We start from the raw sequence: 23512 nt of genomic DNA on the forward strand, positions 1-23512 counted from the left end.
TTCTCTTTTAATTTTCATATACAGTAAATGGTATCGGCGTCAATTACCTTAGATGTCAGGATGCCAGAAAACTTTCAATCAATCAATCAATCAATCCTAACGGGCCACTCGGTGATGTGATGAGTGACAACACCACACACCACATAGAGGCTTACATCAACAAGCAAGAAGGAACTTGCTCGCAGCCTCTTCCCATCTAACAATATAAATACTGAGAAGGGCCAAAGTCCGTTTGGTACCGCTATCAGCCCGCTTCATTCCAGACTAGAGGAATGTGCTCGCCGACAATCTGTGCTCAGCATCTCGTATAATGTGTACCGAATGATCTTTGGATCACCTTGTAGCCGACAAAGTCCCGACTTTATGGGGTTCTCTAACTAGGAATCTATTCGCAACACCCCTGAACTACTGCTCCCCAGTCCTAGACCCCAAGGCTCTCTGGCAAGAAGCATGCCAACAACGGTGGGTACAACAACGACGTTTACATCCCATCCCTGTTTTGTCTGGAGAAGGGTACTCAAGAAGGCTAGGCCATCGGTCAGCCTCTCAAGGGCTCTCATAGCTACGCTATGGCATTACACACAACGGTTTCCAAACCTTCTGCAGCTCCTGATAGAGCTTCCAAGAGAATCCTCTCCACGTCACAGACAACCACACTTCGACATCTACCACAAAGTACCTTCTCTCTCACAGAGGCTTTTCGCAATAAGTTGCGAAGAGGTTGTCTAGATATCTGAGGAATTCCTCAGCATCAGTCTACCAGGCAAAGTATAAAGTCTTCTGTGGTTGGTGTCATGGGAAAGCGTCTCTCTCCACTCAATATCTCTATATTTCAGCAATGGCGGAATCCACGAGTATATGTAAGAGGAAAAGACACCCCCCCTTTTCAGTTTCAACAGGTAAAGACGATCACTCGACCTTGAGCCTCGCCTTCAAACTGAAAGGAAGGGACATCCCCTCATCGCTAGATCTTTCCTAACTCATGCGGACTTACAACTTGCCTTTTCCCAGTCAGAATTGAGACCCCCCCTCTCGGAACATGGTTCAAGTTCTCTGGTCTCTAAGGAGACCTTACGTCCCACTTTGACATCGGCCAAACGAGTCCAGAAACTTTATGGTCTCTTTCGACATCGCTCATTAATGAGAAGGGTGAAAGTCAACCTTCAGTTTTGTCCCCGAGTATGTTGCCAGACATAGTCTCCAGAGGTGACAGATCCTACACAAGTCTCGACTTGGTAACTGACGATCCAGATCATGTTACTGTACCCGGGGTAAGGTATGAGGCTCTACCTCAAGAGAATGGCAACAGCCCATCCGGGTCCCTTCTCTTGTCATCAGCACTGAGGATCACCAAAACATCATCTCTGCTGGATTCAGAGTCATCAATTACACCCTGAATCCAGATCCTCATCCAACACATCGACTCACGATGTCGGAGGCATAGCTATGCCCCTGGTCATTCTAAGCAGATTACTCTGTGATGCAGGTTTTACAAGCAAGGGTGTGAATGCTCCAGGTGACTTTCACAACCTTTCTCCTGCAAGACGTGACCCACAGGAACTCAATACAATCTCTATCGGTCCTGTGGTGGCTGCACAACAGCCGATTGTATACCTCAAGCTCCTTATTGGACAAGTAGCAGAAGGTTGAGGGCACTGTTACCCGGTTTTAGTCTACGTGAATGAAAAGATTTGACTGGCTCTTATTGTTTTCTTCATCCTCCCCTCTCTTGGGGAAAGCAGCATCCTGGGTTCTCTGCATAAGCTGACCTCAAACCACTGCAGGTAAACCATGCTCCCTTGTGTACCTAGTATTAAGACAATACTGTTGCGTCCCCATAACCTGGCGAGGTGGTATTCTGAAAGTCTTGCGTAGGTTCGTATTCCAGTTACGGAACAAATGACAAAGTCGTAGATAATTTGTATTTTTCCTAACGATACAAACCTTAGCTATTTATACAAACTTGCCCGCCAGCCCCTATCCCCCTTGAAGTCCTACCTCCAAGCTAAGTGAGCTAAATCACCAGTGTGCGAGTAGGAGCGGTGTGGGTAGTTAACCCTCGCTAAATTTTAATGGCTTGTCATTTCAGCTTTGCAGAAAGTAATATTCCTAAATAAATAGCTAAGGTTTGTATCGTTAGGAAAAATACAAATTATCTACGAGTTTGTCATATCTTTGAAGTTTCACTGTCGGCCTCAACCACCTCACAAGTCGTAAGTCAAAGGTAAGGAAGCCAGCCGAGTTTACCTAGATGAAAGCTTCATGTCTGTTCCAACTTTGCTGAAGTCATAACCCCATATAAAGGTCTGAGATTTTTATGGGTAGGCAAAATTTGTGATATCAGAAAAATGTAACAAATAAGAACCAAGATTTATCATTTTATTTCATTTAAACATAAATCTGTTTTATTTACACTTTAGTCTGATGTAATAATATAGACTCCTTGCCATAACAAATTACCCAAATACTATCATCTACTCACTAGCACGACACAAACTAACAGTGAAGACTTGCCAATGAAGGCTCACTAAAAAAGCTCTGCTCTAGATAACAACTATGAAGAAAGGTCTCTTATCTAAACACTATGGGGACAGATAATAACAGACTCGGTGAAAATGCATGGCTAATCACTTCCTATCTTGCATACGCATACCTTAAAATGAATTTAATAACAGATAATGGTAAAGAAAGTGTGCTTCTGGCAACAGAAACAAAAAAAAATTCAATATACTGAAGTTTTGTTACATTAATACAAAATAAGAAAAACTATAAAATCTAAAACTAAGCTGTGCATAAACTACAACACTGAATTCCTTTTCTTTATTGCATGTGTCCATTTTTCTCCACTGAAATGAGTAGCACTCGGATGTGTTTCACTTCAAATTAAAACCCAGTAACTTGTACTGTAATTATTAGTCTTGGATACTTATCAAAATGTGCAGAAAAAAATATTAAAAGATATGACAGGATTGCGAAATGGGAACTACCACTAAGAATTTAGTGTTCATTTTGACTAGGCTCAGCACAAATTTTTCAACCTATCTGTATGTTCCATCTAAATACTGTATATATTTGTGCAGTGTCCCTTATAATTATAGTACTAAAATCTTGTAGTAGGCACACTCATCACTGATATCTTTTTCATTTCTGCAATAAGTAATTGTGCAACGTGAGGAAAAATGTTCACGTTTAAGACTTTTAATTATTCTTAATTTATAAAACTTCAGTATGAACAATACCATTAACATCTTAAACCGTACAAAGGGGCCCAGTGAAAAATGCTCAATTATGCTCTTCAACACCTTTTCATCTTTTTCCAATTTTTTTCCATCTTTTTTTTTTTTACCATAGAATACTTAAGAGATCTAACCTACAGACTTTTCTGCAGCTGCTTCAAAGGTTCAGTATTGGAATGGAGATTAGAAGAAAGACTTTTGTGAGAAGAAAGATATGAAAAATGCAACACTAAACATGTTTTAACAAAATGTACAAACAATACTGTTGAAGAAAAGCCCTGTGAAATGTAGAACATGTAAATATTCTGAAGTATATAGAATATAAATTAACTACATAATTAACAAAATATAAATTACAAAAATTACTTTAAATCACAAGTGACAAAATCAGTAATGACAACTAAAATGATTGTCTATATTAGTGGCTTCATTAAAATATTGAGAAATGAGTTTTAAGTTTTTCATTCTCAGTGTAAAAATGTAATTAAATATTAAATGACTGACCAATGAATTATCTAATCCTTGCAGACAACCTGCTGTAATGAAGACTTTTTGTTCCATTTAGTTGTACATAATCCTCATTTTTTGTGAATGTCAATAAAATATATAAGGATTTTGTATTGATCGTTTTTGCAAGTGTGAATATATCTACAATTTAATACACACCAATACAGTTTCAAACAAACATCTGCGCCTGTATATGTAAGCATATATAGATATTTCATTAATAGCACAGATGGAGATTGATGGTATGATTTGGGCCACAGTAATACATATCCAAATGCATTTTGTCAAAATAGCTGAGAGAGATGTTAGCTTTATGGAAACTATATGGTTCTGTGAAAATTATAGGAATACAGTACATAATCAAAGATAACATAAAAACTTTGGTTTCAAACAAAATGTGGGAGTAATTACTTAAATATCTGACTTAGCCAAGAAATAATCTATACACTGGTAACAATAAAATAAATATCTTTACAGTGTTGCTTTATAAATACGAGACTAATACACCATAGTGGTGACAGTAGATTATCTTCATAAGCAGTCATCGAGTGTATAAGGTACAGTAATTACAAAAGATTCTGTGCTTTGTACAGACGTTATCATATGACAAAATACTTCTTGTGACTTTTAAAGTATTGGCAGTATTTAAAACGGATGACATAGCATAATTCCTCAATATTTCACTTTTAACATTTGATTTTCAGTTCACAACTACTCGCTCGGATATATAGTTTATAAATAATATATATATCTATATATTTTAATATTAAATATCTTTTAGCACTTATTCTTTTAGAGAAAAAAAAATGTAGTTCAATAACTCTGTCTGGAATATCTTACACTTCCAAATGTTTGAGACATCCAGTTAACATGCACACAGGTTCAGGTTTAACAGTTTATTGGCCAGAAGATTAACAGTGCACTGACTCTCATAATGCACGGAGAGCCATCATCATCATCACCATCACGATCACTATTTTCAAAAAACTCCTCGTTTCTCTGAGGGCATTCATTAGTGCAGTTCTGTGGTTCCTCCCCATCCTCCCAGCCCTTCCCCTCCACACACCCTCAGTAAGGATTTTTTAATAAACGTTTCTGGCGGTAATCATATACTCTTCGACAGAAGAATAGTAATTCTGGTACAACACAACCTGGCGGCTGGCGATCCTTGCGGCAGTAACCTTCTTCAGGTCCAGGGACTGGAGTTGTTACAGGGCAAACACCTTCTTGGAAGAGTCGTAAAAACCGTCTGTATCTGAAATAATAAACCAGGGTTAAAATTTCTCAATTTAAAACTAAACTATTTTAAGTTTAGCCATCAAAATTTTTAAATTTATAACTTAACTATGTTGAAGTGTAGTCATCTAAATTTTAAGTATTTTGCCTTATACAGTACTCTTGCATAATTATTTCATTGCATTTTATCAAATTAGAACTTTGTTAAAAACTTTTAACTACACAACACTGCATTTAAATTGAAAACTGAAAATATTTTGAAAATGTTATGAATTGTATCTGTAAAATATATTACCATGAAACTGCTTCTCAATAAGTAATGCCTGAGCAATGGTTTTGAGTAATACTAATTAGTATTACTCAAAACCACTTAAAAAATGACCAGTATTATAGTATCCAATTAAAATGGTTAAGATATAACTTTTGTAGTTTAGTTGGAAGTATTGATAAATATGTACAATGTACATAAATTCCAAAAGAAGCAATGTAAGTTCTCTTAGTATTTATATTATAACCATCTTCAGGTAATTTTGGTTATCCTGATATAGTGTACTGTAGAGTAATATTCATTAAACTTGTATATTATTATTATTACTAAAAGATGGTTTAAATGAAGGTACAGATGGCTTAATTTTGTTACACTTCATGGGAGCTAAGATGTCTGGCAGCTGTATATCATAGTAATTAAATCTGTGTATAGAAGTCACTTAACTTGGAAACTCAAAACAAGTGATCAAAGGCATTTATTTTTTCTTTTTTAAGAAGTGCTGTATAGAAAGATATGAAAAGTTAGGAGATAATTTGTATTTTTCCCAACTATAAATTTGAGTCTTTTAAATAGGTGAGATAACAGGAAAGCTGGAATACACAGCAGTTAAAATTTTATAACTTAGGTGTAAACAAGTGGCCGGTAGTTACCGACTGGTAGTAAGGAACCCCCCCCCCCCCCCCAGCTTGCTCAATGAGTAGTCGGAGTAGTCGCCTTCATTGCAGCAGGGACTTTCCAAGGGGTTAGTGATGACAGTCGAGTAAGAGTAAAGGACTCAGGTTTGTATAATAAGGGAAAATACAAATTTCCTCAAAATTTGTCATTTGTTCTGGCACAAACCTTCATCCTTTACATGAGACTCATCCTTAGGTGGGAGGAAGTCTCTGTTTCAACTGGCTGGAAACAGTTCCTTACACCTCATGCACTAGTGCTATGACAATACCACCGGGTTCACGCCCCATGCAATATAGGATACCCAGGAAAAAATATCTGTGTAACTATGAGTTTGGCTGATTTCAACCATATGGCATATTTATACCAATGGGTTCTCACCATGTGGCATATGTATACTAATGGGTTTCCCTGGTTACTACACACTCCCCCTAGTAAGGAGTGTGAGGAATGACGTTTCTATATTACATTATAGAACAATTGCAGGCTGTGTGAGGCTTACCTGCAGTCAAATTGATTCCAGCAGACGGTTTTTGATGCTGTGCCCCAAGGGAGGGAAGGATTGAAAGGAAAAGAAAAGGCCAAATCATTCATCGCTTTCATCCCCGACTACCACGTAAGCTCTGTCCTTAATCCGATGCTAATGGTTCTGTGAGAGGAGCCGAGCCGAGGTAGTTATACCACCTGCAGTGTAGTTACATAGGCCTTAGGGTTGATTTCTGCACGTAATGAGGAGTACAGAGGTAACACGTTCGCCTAGCATTCACATGGCATGGCAGGCAGATCGTCCCAGCCCAGGCCCATGAGTTTAAGTTGTTTACTGGGGAAGCCACTGCAATGTTTGGGCACCATAGTGGGGGGTTGGCTTGCCAGCTGACATTCTGTTGATCTATTTTGATGATACTGGAATGAAACTATAGACATCTTTACCTTTAAACATAGTTTGACATTTCCATATGCTTGCCTGTAGTACCTACACCAAAGAGATTCTTTCTAAATGCTACGACCTCACTAACTCCCCTGACATCGTGTGCTCTGACTCAAGCTATATTCTCCACGCTGTTCTACTTATTTCTCTTCCTCTTGAACAAGTTTTTATAGTTTATATATGAAAGATCTAATATAATGTTGTTAATGTTCTCAAAATATTTTTATTGTTTATTACTTCTCTTGTAGTTTGTTTATTTCCTTGTTTCCTTTCCTCACTCGGCTATTTTTCCCTGTTGGATCCCTTGGACTTATATAGCATCTTGCTTTTCCAACTAGGGTTATATACCTTAGCCTATAATAATAGTCAAGAGATTGTATTCTTGGTCACCTTTTTGACTCTCCTAGTGCTGATGAAGAGGTGATGCAGGTGTGGTCAAATTACATGTGTACTGTATGTTTAAAATAGTACTTCAGGACACAAAAGTAGCTGATTAGGATCGTTGGTTACCATTGTCAGGCTTGGGATCGATCTATAAAGATGAAAACTTGGAATCAGGAACCGACAGATTCGGGGTTTTGGAAACAAACTCGGGGACGAAGAAGAATGAGACCTGCCTCATCTCCTGGTATGAGAGATGTTAAAGGAGAGACCATGCAGTTTGCACCCGCTTAGCGAAGGCTAAAGTGAGCAGAAAACTGTTTTGAGAGTACAGTTTGTACGGTGCCCTCTTTAAGGGAATATGAGATCTTGGTAATGTCCAAGGGTGGTGGTTTCACCTTTAATGGAGGGCAGGCCTGTTCAAAGCTCCGTATGAGCATGAGTTTACCGAAGAGGAAACATCATTTTCCAGCCTAATGTAATGACCTGGCTCAAGGTTAAGTGATAGCCCTTCACTGCTGATATTGAGCATGTTTTTCCTATTGTAAATAAAGTACAAATTTAGCTATTAATTGGATAGAGGCTCAAAGAAGAAATGCCCCTTCTCGACACCACCACCAAAAGAAGATGGCCCACTTGGCTTGATACACAGAGGTTGAAGACTTCAGGAGGTATCCAAACATTTCTCACGCAACTTCATACGAAAAGTCTTTCTCTGAGATAGCCTTCATGTGTGAAGCTAAAGCGACTCCAACGTGCTATGGAATATCTAAACTTGTGGTTGGCACAAAAAGTTGGGAAGAGGTGGCAACTCCCTCATAAGTCTCTCAGAAGAAGCTCTGGGTATCATTTTACTTTGGGCTATTTCAGTGCTATTAGAATAATATTGAGGTTGGGGGTGATTCGGACTCAATTTAGGACACTCATCAGACAGAATGATGGAAAAGAATACGTTAATGGTATCCAAAGGGTGCTGAAATGCATCCTCGAATGCTTCTTTTTGGGCTCAGCCATGTCGTGCTGATGGAAGGTTCCTTTAGGCAGCTTTCTAAGGGATATTTAGCTAGAGTGGTACTCCCAGAGAATTAACCATAGGTCTCCAGAATTCTAACTCCTGGCGCGAGTATCCTTAATATAACTTTAAGGATATCGCATAAAATCAGAGGACGTATTTTTTGGTACCACACATAGCAATCTTCACCCCGAATAGATTTTACTCTTTGAGGGGGAAGAGTGGCGAATGAAGGGGAGCCGTTATCAAGGTACCCAGTGGACCCCCTCCCTGTACTGCTGCGGCCCATCATTCCTTTTAAAAGTAGCATTTAAGCACGGTGCTCTCCCTCGCTTTTCTCGGTGTTGTTACTATTTTCAAGGAATATTATCATGCATTCTCCAGCATCTCCATCCTCTGGAAAATTGAGTATTTAATCTTTCCTGAGTGTAATTTTTAACTCTCTTCTCACAGTTAAATTATCATAATTTAGGTGTGTTAAGTGGAGCACTGCCATCCCCGGAGGCGGCCATTTTAAGACCGCTGTCACACGCAATAAATGTCTTATTTAGTTAGTAGTGCCACGTTCCCAGTATTTAGCTATAAAGAAATTCTAGCTAGTTAGGCAAAATTATACTAGTGAAGATAGCTTTACACATGTAATATTTCCTCTTCTGAATAAACGTTTTTATCATATACGCTAGGCTCTCGGTGGTATTAGCGTAGCCGAGATCCACACTCGAGTTAGGCTACCCTAACTCGTTTTAGTATACTTTAGTAACGTTATCCCCCGTTTATCCTCGAGTATAGTTTTTATTAATTTGGTCGGGGATATATATATCTCCTAGAATTACTAGTTTAATTCAATACGCTTCTCTTTTAGAGAAATGAGGATAGACCCTTCTCTCCCCGAGTGCCGCCAACCCAATCTTCCGTCATCGCCATCGAGTAGTGTACTCCGGCTTGGCTTAGATAGTGTTTTACTGTCGATCTTCTTTGCCGGCGAGTATCCCGGCCTTGAAATATGACAGTAACTCAGGATATCTTGTCTTGTTGCCGACAGCGTTACTGACAGTGGAATAGTTATTCCTCTGTAGGTTACACCATTATAGGCATAGGAAGCTAGGCTTCCCTAGTCTACGACCGAAAGTGGGCAGTATAATTGCCGCCACCTTTCTCCCTTGTGGACTAAATGTCTCAGGGTAGGGAATAGTCATTCCCGTGCCGCCCATGATGGCGCCGGTATAGGAAGCTAGGCTTCCTTGATTTACAGCTGAAAGTAGGAGGCATACCTGCCGCCACCTTTCTCTGTAAAATATAAGACCCTTTCCCTTCTGTCTAGGCCGTCACAAATGTCCTTTGGCCGGTATTCTACAATCATCCCCGCTTGCCGGGCTGACTGGGTTACCGGCCGGGTTCCTAGAAAGGCGGTTAGGTTGCCGCTTCGACCAACTCCCTAACGGAAGCAAAGCTCCAGGAAAGGTTGAGCCGGCCCTGACGGCTGCCGGTGGGAAACCCATTAGACTGTTGAGTATTCTTCAGTCTTCTCTTGGACTGCCATCCACAAACCCTGTAACCGGCAGTACAGTCGACAACAGAATTTGTGGCTGGATGGAACCTAGAATCAATGTATTCCTCCCCCTTCCATTAGAATTCTCATTCTGGAAAGAAGGCAGTAGAGGCAATAGTCCCTACACTCCTAATTATTGTGCTAAACTATAATAAAACGGTAGCCCTCTTACCAATCTTTCTCTCTCCCTGTCAGCTAGTGCCGCCAGGTAATATACTGGTAAAAGTACAGTATAAGACAATACAGTAGCCAGTATTCCTGCAGTATAACAATACGGCAGTTGGAAAACTACAGTATTTAATAATACAGTAGTATGAAATTTCCAACATACTCTGTGTATCCTTTCACAGTCCACTGTTGAGACCGATTAAAAATGTTGAGGTGAAGTATTCCTTCAACATCCTGATGAATCTTAGACCATCAGGACACCAATGATTACCATTCAGTATTAATATTCTACAAGTGGAGGAGTTAGTGTTAGTATTCACTGACTCCAGCTCTACATACGAGAGTTATTCCACTCTGTATTTTCCCTAATAAGAAAATTGAAAATATTAATATTGTAGGAGGTCACAGCAATTGCCTGGAGAGGAAACACAGATATGTGAATTTCCTAATTCTTTTCTAGCTTACTATCCTAAGCTATTATAAATACAGTAATAGTAAATTATACTATTTTAAGCATGTGTAATTATATCAGAGATATAAACAATGAGTACTCATTTCACCATTTTTCTCCCCTACAGGAGGAGCCAATGGTGAAGGGTACAGTTGTGTTCTGCAACCACAAGAGAAAGAAATTTGTGCGCCTACAATGTACAGGTCTCATGCCCCCTGCTGCACTGTATCTGGATCCCTGAGGTACTGGGACCCGTATTTTAAGCATATATTATATCAATGATATAAACAAACTAGTACTCATTCACCCTTTTCTCCCTTACAGGAGGAGCCAATGGCAAAGTGTACAGTTGTGTTCTGCAACCACAAGAGTAAGAACTTTTGTGGGCATACGATGTACAGGTTTTATGCCCCTGCTGCATCGTATCTGGATCCCTGAGGTTCTAGGACCCGAAGGGTCGCTCCAATCGCTTGACCGTGCTGACCGACTGCTTTGTAAAAGATATCCCTAACACTATGGGAAACCTACCAAAGGTGAGTATGAGGCTTCCAGAAGAACTTTCTGGGACCGTACCTACCTAACAATCTTTGAAGTGCCTACTGTTCCCTAAGGCTCAATCGAATATGTTTGTGCCTCAGGCACTGCAAGGCTTGGACATCCACCAAGATCGGATGTCAGAGGCGTCCACTGACACCGGGCAGGACCTACTGCAAGAAGGCCCTGAATAAGGAGTGGTTCAACCACCCACGGAGGAAGAAGGATCCGTTTCGACGGTGACTGAGGTCCCTCAGCTCACTATGCTGGCATATCAACCTGTGCCGTCAACCTCTTTAGCCCCAACTCCCCAACTGGCTAGACAGGTCGGCAGGAGCGAAACGCTCCTAGAGTCGATCCAGTAGATGCTGACACTGTTCTGGAAGGAACCAGAGGAGAATAAGCAAGATCTCAAAGAGATGAGGAGAGAGGTACAGGAAAGGAAACACCCTGGAGCTTCCAGGGACTCCACTAAGCCCCGTAAAATATCTGACCTCCCTCACTGCTCCGAACCAACCCCTGGAGGTAGACGGAACACGTGCCCATGTTGAATGGGAAGCTTTATATCTCTGAGAAGTTGGGGTCCAATCCCCTTGAAGAGCTTCAATTCTGGCCCAGCTTTCAGCGTACCCAGATTGCTACGTGAGACTGCGAGATGAACCTACATCCCGCGAGGAGACTATAACGAAGGAAGACATTGTCCTCGAACATGACAAGGCACAAGACATCCTTACTAAGACCCAGAAAGGGGCCGGATATACTGACTCCAAAGTCTCAGCATTGAGCAAGAAGCGTCCAACCTTCATTGCTCCTTCCTCCTGAGCCTTCCCCCATTCGAGGAAAGCCCTAGACTGTGTCATGAGAGCAGTAAAAGAGGGCAAACCCTGCCCAATCCTAGAGAAATGCAAACCATTATCTCTAGCTATCTCCACCTGCAAGGAGAAGTGAAAAGAGGTACATCTAACCTTCTCCGTCTCGAAGTTGGATCCGGAGATAGCAGGCCAGCAGTTTAATGAGAACCTTCCAAAGTTGCCAAACCATCCTTTGAGAAGGGAACAGGAGACGAAAGATAGTCTTGCCACCTCCCTGTCTCATCAGAACTGCTTAGAAATGTGTGCAGGCCTTTAATAACGCCCCACCCTTGTGATGGATTTGTAGGCTTTTCTCAGGTCAAAAAAGGACTTATAGAGAGCATGTGTTTGCCGCAACAACGGTGAAACACGAACCCAGAAAACTGATTTCATCATGTATCTGGGGCAAAAACCCTTTCCCACAGGAAGTGGTCCAAGAAGTAATTAGCAAAGCCACCACGGAGAATAGGAACCTTCTCCAAAAGTGGGGCATGTCCTCAAAGAGGAAATCGTCATTAGAACTGCACAATTTCCGACCGTGACCATGACCACGGTGCCTCAAATGGTACCCCAGCCGTAAACCACCTTCCAGATTGTCTCTCAACAGCTGGTATCCAGTCACCTGTGTTTAATCCAGGCTTTGAAAGGCACTCGACCACCTTTCGGCCCTTCAAAGGTAAGGGCCAAAAAAAAGGATCCTCCGGAAATCCTCCACTTTCGGGATCATTGGACCTTCGATCCCTGGGTCCACAGCCAAATTACAAATGGACTTGGTTGGAAATGGAACAAAAATCCACAACCACTTTTCCAAAATTCTTCCAACACTCCACCCCCTTATTGGAAGAATATACCTCAGAACTCTTGAACAAGAAGGTAATGAGGAAAGTGAAGTCCATCAAAATTCAAGGGATGGCTGTTTTGTGTTCCCAAGAAAGACTCGGACAAACCTAGAGTCATTCTAGACTTGTCTCCACTCAAAAAGTTCATCAAGAACAACAAGTTCGGGATGCTTACAGTGCAACACATAAGGACCCTTCTGCCAAAAAGGGGAGTAATAAGGACCCTTCTACCAAAAAGGGGCGTATACAGTCTCAATAGACCTGGCAGATACTTACTGGCACCTACCAGTCAGTCGCCCCTCTCCTCCTACCTAGGATTCAGGCTACAGAAGACAAAATTTGTCTTCAGAGCCAAGCCCTTTGGACTAAATATAGCCCCAAAGCTAACGGACACGATTGTCCAGCACCTACGCTCCGAAGGAGTACAGGTAGTAGCATACCTGGACGATTGGCTGGTGCGGGCAGCATCCAAGACTACTTGTCTGCATGCGGCCAGAATGGTGATCCAGTTCCTGGAACACCTGGGCCTCAAGATCAATCGCCAGAAGTCAAGCCTTTCTCCAGCTCACAAGTTCCAATGGTTAGGAATCCATGGGAACTTGCAGTCACACCACCTCTCCATTCTATTAAAGAAGAGGAGAGAAATAGCGGCATCTGTCAAGAGACTAATCCAACACAAGAGGATTTCAAAACGCTAACAGGAAAGAGTACCGGGCTCTCTCCGGTACGCAGTACAGTACTGACAGACCCGGTGCTAGAAGCACAGCCAAAGGATGCATCAGGAGTCTGGAGAAGATACGTATCAAACACTCGAAGAGATCAACAAGGTTGACACCGACCCGATTGCACACGCTATTCAGGCCGTGGTCAACGAATAAGAGCCTAGCACAGACAATTCTCTTGCAACCACAGCAAGCACCAGTGGTATTACACAGGGAAGTCTCCCTGAAAGAATGGGGAGGCCATCCGCATGAAATGAAAGGGCAAGAAATTGATCATTCCAGTTAAAAAACTTTCACATCAACATCTTGGAGGCTATGACAGTCCTCCTGACGTTGAGGAGACTATCCCCTAGCAGAACAGTCCACATCGGACTGGCTCTCAACAACGAGGTGATAGTAATGTCTAAATCGACAAGGCTCGAGTTCACCTCACATTAATCACGTGATGTTAGCCATCTTCCGCCTGGCAAGGAAGAGAAGATGGCATTTATCAAGCAGTTCACCTTCAAGGGTTCCGCGATGTGACGGCGGATGCTCTATCCAGGCGAAAGCCGATAGAGACAGAATGGTCTCTAGACGCAGACTCATTCTCCTTGATTTTCGATAAAAGTCCCGGAACTGCAGATCGACCTCTTCGCAACGAGCGACAACAAGAAACTACTTCGTTATGTAGCCCCTTTCCAAGAACCTTAAGTAGAAGCGATAGACGTCATGCCTCTCGACTGGAACGGATGGAATCGAATTTATCTGTTTCCACCAACCAATCTCCTGCTAAAAGTCCTCGACAAGCTAAGATCCTTCAAAGAACAGCTCCTGTAGTGGCCCCTAAATGGCCCAAAAACAATTGGTTTCTTCTAGTTCTAGAATTGAAACTGTAGTTGTTTCCTCTGCCGTACTCAGTTTTATCCAAACTGGTGCAGAAGTCGACTGTTACATTTCACCCTCGAGAACCAACAACCTGCATCTCATGATTTTTTCTCCCTAGCAGCGAACAAAAGTTTGGGGTCTCGAAGAATATGGCCGACTTCATTGTAGAGTACAAGTCGAAGTCCAACTAGGAGACAATGTGAATTGTCTTAGAAGAGAGGGGTAACCCTTGTGAAAACAAGGGGGACCAACAGAAATTTCAACAGGTTTCTGTCTCTCTTCTTTTACCTACTTGAACGAAGCCTGACTTCCACTACAATAACCAAGTGTAAGTCGGCTCTGACTAGACCTCTTTTATACGCCTTTGAGACGAACCTCAAAAGCAAAACCTTCTCTAAGGTACCAAAGCATGCACTAGACCCAAGCCGGCAACCCCTCCAAAGCCCATTACATGGTCGTTGGTCAAAGTCTTGTACTATGCTTCGAACCTAAACAATGAGGATTGTACTCTAAAGGAACTAACACAGAAAGTCAATCTTCTGTTCGCAATAGCCTCAGGGACTAGAGTTAGTGAAATATTGGCCCTATCAGGGATGTAGGCCATATTCAGTTCACAGAAAAGGGAGAACTGAATCCTTTCCCCGATCCTACTTTTCTCGCCAAAAACGAGCTGCCCACCAAAAGGTGGGGTCCTTGGAGAATCTGCCCACTGAAGGAAGATGTCTCCCTGTGCCCATTAGGGTGTCTTAAGGTCTATCTTCGTAGAACTTCACACTTCAAGGAAGGACAGCTCTTACGAGGCGAAACCTCAGGATCAAAATCTATCCCTAAAATAACTGAGAGCAATGCTCACCTACTTATTCGCAGAGTGGATCCTGACAGCTCACCCGCAGGTCATGATCCTAAAAAAATTGCATTCTTCACGGAACTTCTTCCAACACTATACGAAGCAAGTACATAAAATAAAACGTTGTGGTGGCGGCAGGTAGTTTTATAAAACCCGTCGTCTAAGCCTGCGACGGACAGTGAACTGCTTTGGGACTTTCCAATGCATCGGGTGCAGGGGTACATTTACCCTCGAGTGCAAATCACAACGATGATTAACACACTGTTCCATATAGGTGCATATCTGACCGATAACACCATTGCCGAGTGAACGTTGCGCCATGGTGTTCATGCATTTCCAAAATCTGTACGAATCAGTCAGATTTGGTTTCACATCTCCATTGAGTGGCATCATTTCGATGAAATTACATATTTTTTCGACAAGAGAAAATATGGACCGTGATGTGTTTTCAATGCTGGATCGGATTCATACCTGATTGTAACTACATTTGATGATCTAGTTACAAGGTAAAATACTAAACGTATTTGCGTCTTATTGCTACTATCTCAGTTACAGACGAATAAAGCATACTAGAGTTTTAATTAAACCCTAGAAGGGCCCAACTTGAAATCAGAGTACAGATTTCCAAGGGATGAAAAGGGTAATCTCTGAGATTTACCGTCCGTCCCTATGGAGATACAAACTTTGAATCCTTATAGTCGAAGTCGACACTTTCCCTGCAGGGGGCAGGAAGCCCTAAGCTAGTTCCAAGCTTAGTGTATATGACAAATAACGGTAATGACATATATAAAGGTCTAGGAGACCATATAAGGAACTCATTCAAAGTAAAGGCACTCATACAAACCCTCAGATATAGTACTTTCAAGTTAATTCTCTGGTAAGCTTCCATCAGCACGACATGGCTGAGCTCTATTTTTGGGTGAGATAGCCGTGTCCATGTACCCACCCTTCTTCCTTAAAATGACCCCACCCGAAACTACTCTATCTGCGGCTTTTCCTGCTTAAATGCAACAAGGAATGATGGGCCGTAGCAGTACAGGGAGGGGGTCCATCGGGTACCTTGATAACGGCTCCTCTTCATTCACCACTCTTCCCCCTCAAAGAGTAAAATCTATTCGGGGTGAAGATTGCTAAGTGTCGTATCAAAAAATACGTCCCGATTTTATGCGATATCCTTAAAGTTATATTAAGGATACTCGCGCCAGGAGTTAGAATTCTGGAGACCTATGGTTAATTCTCTGGGAGTACCACTCTAGCTAAATGTCCCTTAGAAAGCTGCCTAAAGGAACCTTCCATCAGGACGACATAGCTATCTCACCCAAAAATAGATTTTTCGCTTTGCTCAAAATCCGTTTTTAGGTCTGGCACCGGTTAGCAGTATACTGGTAGTTTCTAGTTTAGAGAGATTGCAAACAGGTCGACTGTCAGTGAACCTGACAAAGTCAGGGTCTTGCTCGCTGTCTGAGGATGCAAAAACCATTCTGAGCCAACTATATGTTCTCTGCCTGGAATGAAGCGGGCTGTTGAAGTGATAGATTAGAGCACTGCCTACTTATGGATCTCTACTGCTAGCTGGCAGAGCTGTAGAGAAATTGCACCTCCTTGCTTGCTAACGTGTCACTATTGTGGTGTTGTCGTGTGCGTCGACACCATTGAGTGACTAGTCAAAAGAGGGCAAAGTATTGGAATGCGAGAAGATGCTCTAAGCTCCAAACACATTGAAATAACAATGACGATCTTGGTCGGACCATTGTCCTGATGCCAGATGTTGAAGGTGTGCTCTGCAACCTTCCTGTGATGCATCTCATTCAGCCACCATTCCAATATAGTGTTTAGCTTCTTTTACCACGATGAATGACAGAGGGAGGAAGGTTGATGTGCTAAGACCAGTGTCTTTTCATCTCACACAGAAGTGACCACATGTGAAGATGACTGTTTGGAATGAGACATTCCACAGAGACTACTTATCCAAGCAACTTCTGCCACTGGTGAGTTGCTAGATGGGGTTGACAAAGGAAGGGGAGTGCCGCCTCTCGTAGGCATGCTACTCTGTCCCACGATAGTAAGTCTTTCCTGAGTGCCAAGTATATGTCCATTCAGAAGTAAACAAGTTGTCCTTTGGACATTAAGATACACTTCTCCAAATTCACCACAATCACTGGATCATGACAAAATGAGAGAAGTCTGTCTCAGTGAAGGAGATGTTTTCCTCCGAGTACGCCAGGGTCAACCAATCGTCTAGATAGTGTAAGAGATGGATATCATTGGCATGTGCTCACTCTGATACCTGCACAAAGACTCTGGTGAAGATTTGTGGCGTTGTCTAAAGACCAAAGCAAATAACTTAGAAGTGGCATACTGTTTGCCATGACAAAGCAGAGGGATTTCCTCAAGGCAAGATGGACTGGGATCTGGATATATGCGTCCTTGAGTCGAAAGGCCTGATCGCCTGCCTGATTGTTGTTGTGGCCTTCATCTTGAGCTATGTTTATGAAACAAACTCGTTCAGGGCCGACAGTCTATGACAAGTCTCCAGCCTCCAGATGCCTTCTCTACTAGAAAGAGTTGACTAATGAAGCCTGGGGAGACATCTTCCACCTCCTAGAGAGGAGAGTGCCTACTTTAGCATAACCTGATCTCCCCTAAGGGCTAAGTCCTTTACTGATCCCCAGTGATAGGATGATAATGTCGTTGGTAGTCGAATTAGAGGGGGAGAGCTGGTGAGCGGGACAAGGTATCTCGAATGAAGAACATCTACAGTCCACCGTTCAGCTTGGTGATCACTCAAGTTCTCAAGTTAGGTTGTAGGCATACCCACCAACTGTGGCATCGTGGGAGGAAGGCCTCCTAATGGGGTTGTTGGTCTTGCGTTTTCCCCCATTCATCAGCTGCAACCTTGACCCTATCTGCTCTAAAAGGCCTCCTGATTTGTTTCCTACCTCAGGATGGAAGGGCAGGATGATTGTAGTTCTGCCTAGCTAGAGGCAAAGATCTTGCATTCTTCCATGGCCCTAAGTGGGGTGGGCTGTGTAACTGCCTAAAGGAAACCGCCCAGTGCAGCTGCAAGTCCTGGCTGACCTTCCTCCACTTTTCAGCTAATCGACCTTCTCTGTCGGGAGCAGATTAGGGCGATGTACAGATGGATTTCGATTTAGAATATCTCTTTAGTCCTGGGCACCTCAGCGAGCTTGAGGGTCCGTCACCATGTTAGCCATTGTTCTTATGGACACTTAAAAGCTCCTTCTTTCCCCAAGTCAAAAGCCCTCAGAGAAAGGGGAGAGATCACTAGATGGTAGTTTCCTCTCCTTTGTGTCCATAGGGTACTTGAACACTGGGCTGACTCCATTCTGGAGTGGGTTCAGAGCGGTCTATCTCGCCCATCTCCAACTCTGAGGTGAGGGAGAGCAAGAGTTGTGTAGTTTAGTTCAATTCAAGTGGCGACAACCTGTAGTTGTTGGCCAAGGTTACCTCCCTGGGTGGCAGAAAACCAATATTACTTCAAGGGCGATCATCACTTTGAGGAGATGTTTCTTGATGCTTACGGGCTGCCCTGGAGAAGTGTCTCGATGCCTACGAGTCGCCCCAAGATATTTCTTCATGCCTACTGTTGCGCCTTTGGCGGTCATTTAGCCTGATTGGGACAGTGCCCTAGTCTGTAAAGTGAGGAAGCAGGTGCTCTGTCTCTCACTGGCAAAAGTTCCCCTACCACAGTGGATATACTTGATGATTCCTGCACGAAGTGTATTTCCTAGGAGGAAGTCTAGGGCCATGAGGCACTTCCAAAAGGATCATGAGCACAGTGAAGTCTTCCTTAATGGTGCCCTATTTATTGGGGTGTGTATGGGCAACATGCAAGAGAGTGAGGCACATGCTAGGTAGCTCACATGGCTGAGTGCACATTGTAAGGCGTGCTAGCTCCTCAGGTTCAGGTTAGGAATTGGGCAGAGGCCAGCAAGCAACCTTGCGTTCAGGCTCAGTTGAGCTAAGGGGTTCAGGCGTGTGCTCACTTTCCCCTTTGCAAGCGTGATGGTATCTTGGTGAGTCCTCAAGCAACAGCATGCGCTTACCGCAGATCTTAATAAGGCTCCGAAGAGTTAGGGCACTCCGGTGAATGCAAGCGACCTCGCTTGTGATGAGCAAGGGGGAGCTATTGAGGTGCTTGTGAGTTAGGGAGCATGCACACATTCCATACAGCTAGCATGCTCAAGTGAGGACAAATGGGCATGCTTGCCAACACCATGACTGTCATTGGAGTGCACCCCAGGTCTCTCTCTCTCTCTCTCTCTCTCTCTCTCTCTCTCTCTACACCAAAGAGTGCAGATTTAAGGGTAGCCCACCATTTATGTTTCTGGGTTTTACCCAGAAAGTTTTTCGTGGTGAAATAGTATTCCTTTTCATTTAAAACATAAACCCTGAGTGACAGCTCTTAGCCAAGGATAGTCATTAAAATCAAATATTTAAATTTTTAATTATCATTTTGGCAGTTTGTATTGGAAGAAGTCCGTAAGTTCAACGTTCATATGGTGGAGGGTCAAAACAAAAAAATTTCTAACATCAAAAGGAACTTTTTTTAAATATCTGATGCTTTATTTAAAAAAAAAAAAATTTGTAAATAATAACGCTTAAATATACAGCACCTATCTTATAAGCTTCTTACCTGCAATATTCATTGAAAGTGAGAACAAAACAACGATCCTCTATGCAGGCTACACTAAGGTGATCTCTATGCTTGGAAGCAAAAATTTCATCTGGGAGATCCTCCGGCCGTCTTCCAGAATCGGTATGTTCAGGCCGGTAATACCACAAAATGGACATCCTCATATCTGCTGTGGGAATAAAAATAAATAAATTTTTCAAATGAGTACAAAGGGATGATGCCTTCAATGGAGTACTAAAGATTAATATTAGCCTATTTTAGTCACAATTTTGAAAACTACAAATTCTATATAACTTATATTTTTCTTGACTATACAAAACTGAGTCATTTATAAGAGGTCACTACAGTACTAATCATGTTTTCATTGCTTCATGCATAGAAATACATTATAAAACAATAAAATGACAACTGTTTTTTAATTTTTGTTTTATTTTTTTTTCTTTATTTTTTTCCCTGATTTTTAGGATTGTAATTTTTTACCATAATAAAATTCATATCTAGCCAAAAGCATTACTTTCAGAAAAAAGAAAAAAAGAAGAAAAAAACTTCATATTATTGGAGGTCTATATAGGGTAGTAATCCCAAATCTTGGTAATAATTATCAAGGGATGAGATAGAATTTGAAAAACGCTAATTTACAGGATAGATCACCCTGGCATCGCAAAACTGAAAGTCAAAGGCAAAAATCCTATGTAGTTTGGAGATGTCGTAAGTCACCTTATTAAGTGGTATGAATGTCAAAGTCCTGTCATTAAATATCAGCATTAGCCGGCCGGCCCCCTTAAGGCCAAGCTTCGTTAACAGGTATATACCTGGATACCTAGTTAGTACTCGTGGGTAGTCATGTCTGCTTCTGCTCAGTGATGTCTTGATTCCTCGGGGGAAATACCTGGATTATGCCCCTTCATACATCTCCTTGTCAGGCTTCCTGACAGGGTCAGAGGTGATTTACTGCTCTTAAGGTCCTTATCCCTAAGTGATTTATCTTTTCCAGAGGTTTTAAGCCTTCATAGACTGGAAGGGAAGTCCCAAAGTCCTGTTTAACCAATGGACGGGAAAAACAGGAAGACAACTTTCAACTTCTCAGGGTGTCATGAAGCCAAGTCTCTGCTGATTGGGGAGGGGTTCTGCATATTCATAGTCTTCTGACAGTAAATACCACTTGCACCATGGATTCTAGAGCAGACATTGCTTCTCAGGACGGGCAATATTTTCCAGGAGAAAGGGTTCTATCATCCAAATTCTGGTTTTGGAAATGACCATTCTTGTTTAAAATGAAAAGATGCCGGTTTATGGCTAGACATCTGGCCGTCACCGATTGAGCTAGCTCCCTTCCAAGATAAGGAAGAAAAGGCCTCTATTTCAGAGATTAATCTTCCTGTCACAATCTTGAGTACTGACAGGGGTATAGGTTAGAAACTATAGGTTTTTTCTTGAAAGGTAGAATCTTAAAGTCCTACTCTGAGGTTGACCTGGTAAGGAATGCGGTTGGTACCTATCTCGGGTAACCAATGATCTGCAAAAAAAAAAAAAAAAAAAAATCTACACTAAAAAGAAAAAAAAAGTGGGAGGTGAAAGATCCAAGAGATTCCCTCCCTTCTACTATAAAGCTGGGTGAACTGGGGAGCTTGCACCAGGATCTTCCCCTGCCCACATTTGGTATTAGTATACTCTAGAAGAGAATATCTAATACCAGGACTAAAAAGGCCATAAATTCCCACTCAACACCTACATAGTGGACACGGTGCCCACTCAACACCTACATAGTGAGCTGTGTCTAGATTAACCAAAGTAGGGAAACAGGAAAGGGGAGGCACATGTCCTGAACATGTTATCTTCAATGTTCAGAAAGTGGACCTCGACTGATTATCAATTCCTTTTGCACTATAACATCCCTTCCCTACTATGGTAAGTCCAGGTATACTTCTACACTAGTAGGAGCTGTTGAAATTTTGGTTTCTGCCTTCAAGGGGAGAGGAACTCAATCCCTGCAATACATCAGAGAAAGAAAAGGCTCTGCATGAGGGAAGGGGCAGAACTGCTTTTCTAGGGAGAAGCAGTCTTGTCCCTCGAACCCCAAGGTTGACCTGGTGTTAATCGGTCTACACTTTTGCTCCATTGTTCCCTGGGGGAGATCGATCGAGCTGGAGCTTCAGAAAGAAATCAGGGGTTCCAAGGAAGAAGTTGGAGGTTGCTTCGATTTCGAGGAAGACCGTGAAGGCGAAGAATCTCTATTGGACTTTTTCTTGTGCCGTCGCCCAAACCTATCCCACTGGCAGACAGACCACTCCCAATATTCAGGGCAGTTGTTCTGATTACAGTGTCGCCCTCGGCAGGATGGACACAATGAATACAGTTCCGTCTCCATAGAGGACAAGAAAGACCTGTGCAGGTCCGCAGGAAGACAGTCAAAGAGAAACAATCATACGGAAAAAGGAAAAGCTCAAAGAGCAATTAGGTCAACAATGGCAAGTCAAGATGGAGGAAAGCAGCAACGCCCATTCTCCACCGGGCCAAAAGCCAAAGTAGTTACTCAGCCCAGGTGTGCGAGTGTAGGATAAACCTCGCTTAAAGTTTTATGACTCGTCTTCCAGCTTCATCGAAAGTAATGTCCCTATAAATAGCAAATGGTTTGCATTAGTGTTACAACTGTAATTTATAATTAGAGGATGACGTTCATAATTCATCTGAAAAAAGAAAAGGAAGTCTTTGCAGGAAAGCCAGCGGCTTCCTTCTGTGGGGAAGACTATATTTTGGAGCCTTTTGGCATAGAAAGGTCAGACTCGCTTCGAGCTTGGAATGGTGATATGTACAGTAGCATCCCTCCAACAATGCTGACTCTGTGCCTGGAGAGATAGGCTGATCTACTGCCACTCAATGCCATGTTCGAGGTAGTGTTTTAGGTGAGATTTTCAAAGTTCTCACTTGAGAGACTACCTGAAATTCTGAAAAATCTCCTTGACAGACAATATCTGAAATAAAAATATGACCCCCTTGACCGAGCATGCTCATAGGAGACATATTCTGAAATAAATGGAACCTGCACAGTTTCTTGCTCTGGCAGAGAAGGGCCAAAGCCAAAGGATCAGAATCATTATGCATGACCTCGAGTTCACACCTATACATCAATCACTTCAGTACAGACAGTCCCCTACCAACAATAGCAATGTGGACCAGGAGACCGTTTGTATCTCAAATTGTTGGTAAATCGTTTCTGTACAAATACCTCTAGGGTTAAATTTAGGCTTAGGGTATGCATAGCCTAACTCAGATGCCTATTTTCAGAAGTCAGACGACTAGTCCCATTTCATATAAAATCAATATCAGGTTATTACAAATGATGTTTGACTTACTTTATTACCATTATTGTATATAATAATATAAAGTACAGGTATACCTCACCTGACGTCAGTAATTGGTTCCAGGAGAGGCGACTAAGTTGAAAAACGACGTGAGTTGAATTTACTTGACAATAGCTGGGCTAAAAAACTCTAATAAAAATATTCCCAGTTCTGTATTTTATTTTCTTAATGCAATTTTAATAATATATGGCTAATAAAAATCTATTGAAACTTACAAACAAGTAAATTTTAGATTTTAATTTAGTACCGATAAAGTAATCTAATTTTATGAATAAATGTACATCCAAGCTTATAAAGGTAGATGTTTTCAATTTAGTATGTGTAGGCCTACAGTACATCGCAGGCTGTTTATTTGTGAATGTGATTTTCTCTAAGATAGTATAGAATAGATAGTATAGAATAGAAAGATTTTGTAAGGGTAGATA

At 42.0% G+C, this 23512-nt stretch overlaps 1 long non-coding RNA gene across 1 annotated transcript in view; it reads right to left on the reverse strand.

Moving 5' to 3' along the window:
- Positions 1-2365: 2365 nt before the first annotated feature.
- LOC137629551 (uncharacterized) overlaps positions 2366-23512 on the reverse strand; it is a 46533-nt gene continuing 25386 nt past the window's right edge. The window contains exons 2-3 of the long non-coding RNA XR_011041534.1: positions 19726-19894; positions 2366-4998 (exon numbers count right to left, since the gene is read on the reverse strand). This is a non-coding gene — a long non-coding RNA (uncharacterized lncRNA). The remainder of the gene's footprint in view (positions 4999-19725; positions 19895-23512) is intronic.

This window comes from Palaemon carinicauda, chromosome 37, assembly GCF_036898095.1.
Source record: "Palaemon carinicauda isolate YSFRI2023 chromosome 37, ASM3689809v2, whole genome shotgun sequence".
Lineage (NCBI taxonomy): Eukaryota > Metazoa > Arthropoda > Malacostraca > Decapoda > Palaemonidae > Palaemon > Palaemon carinicauda.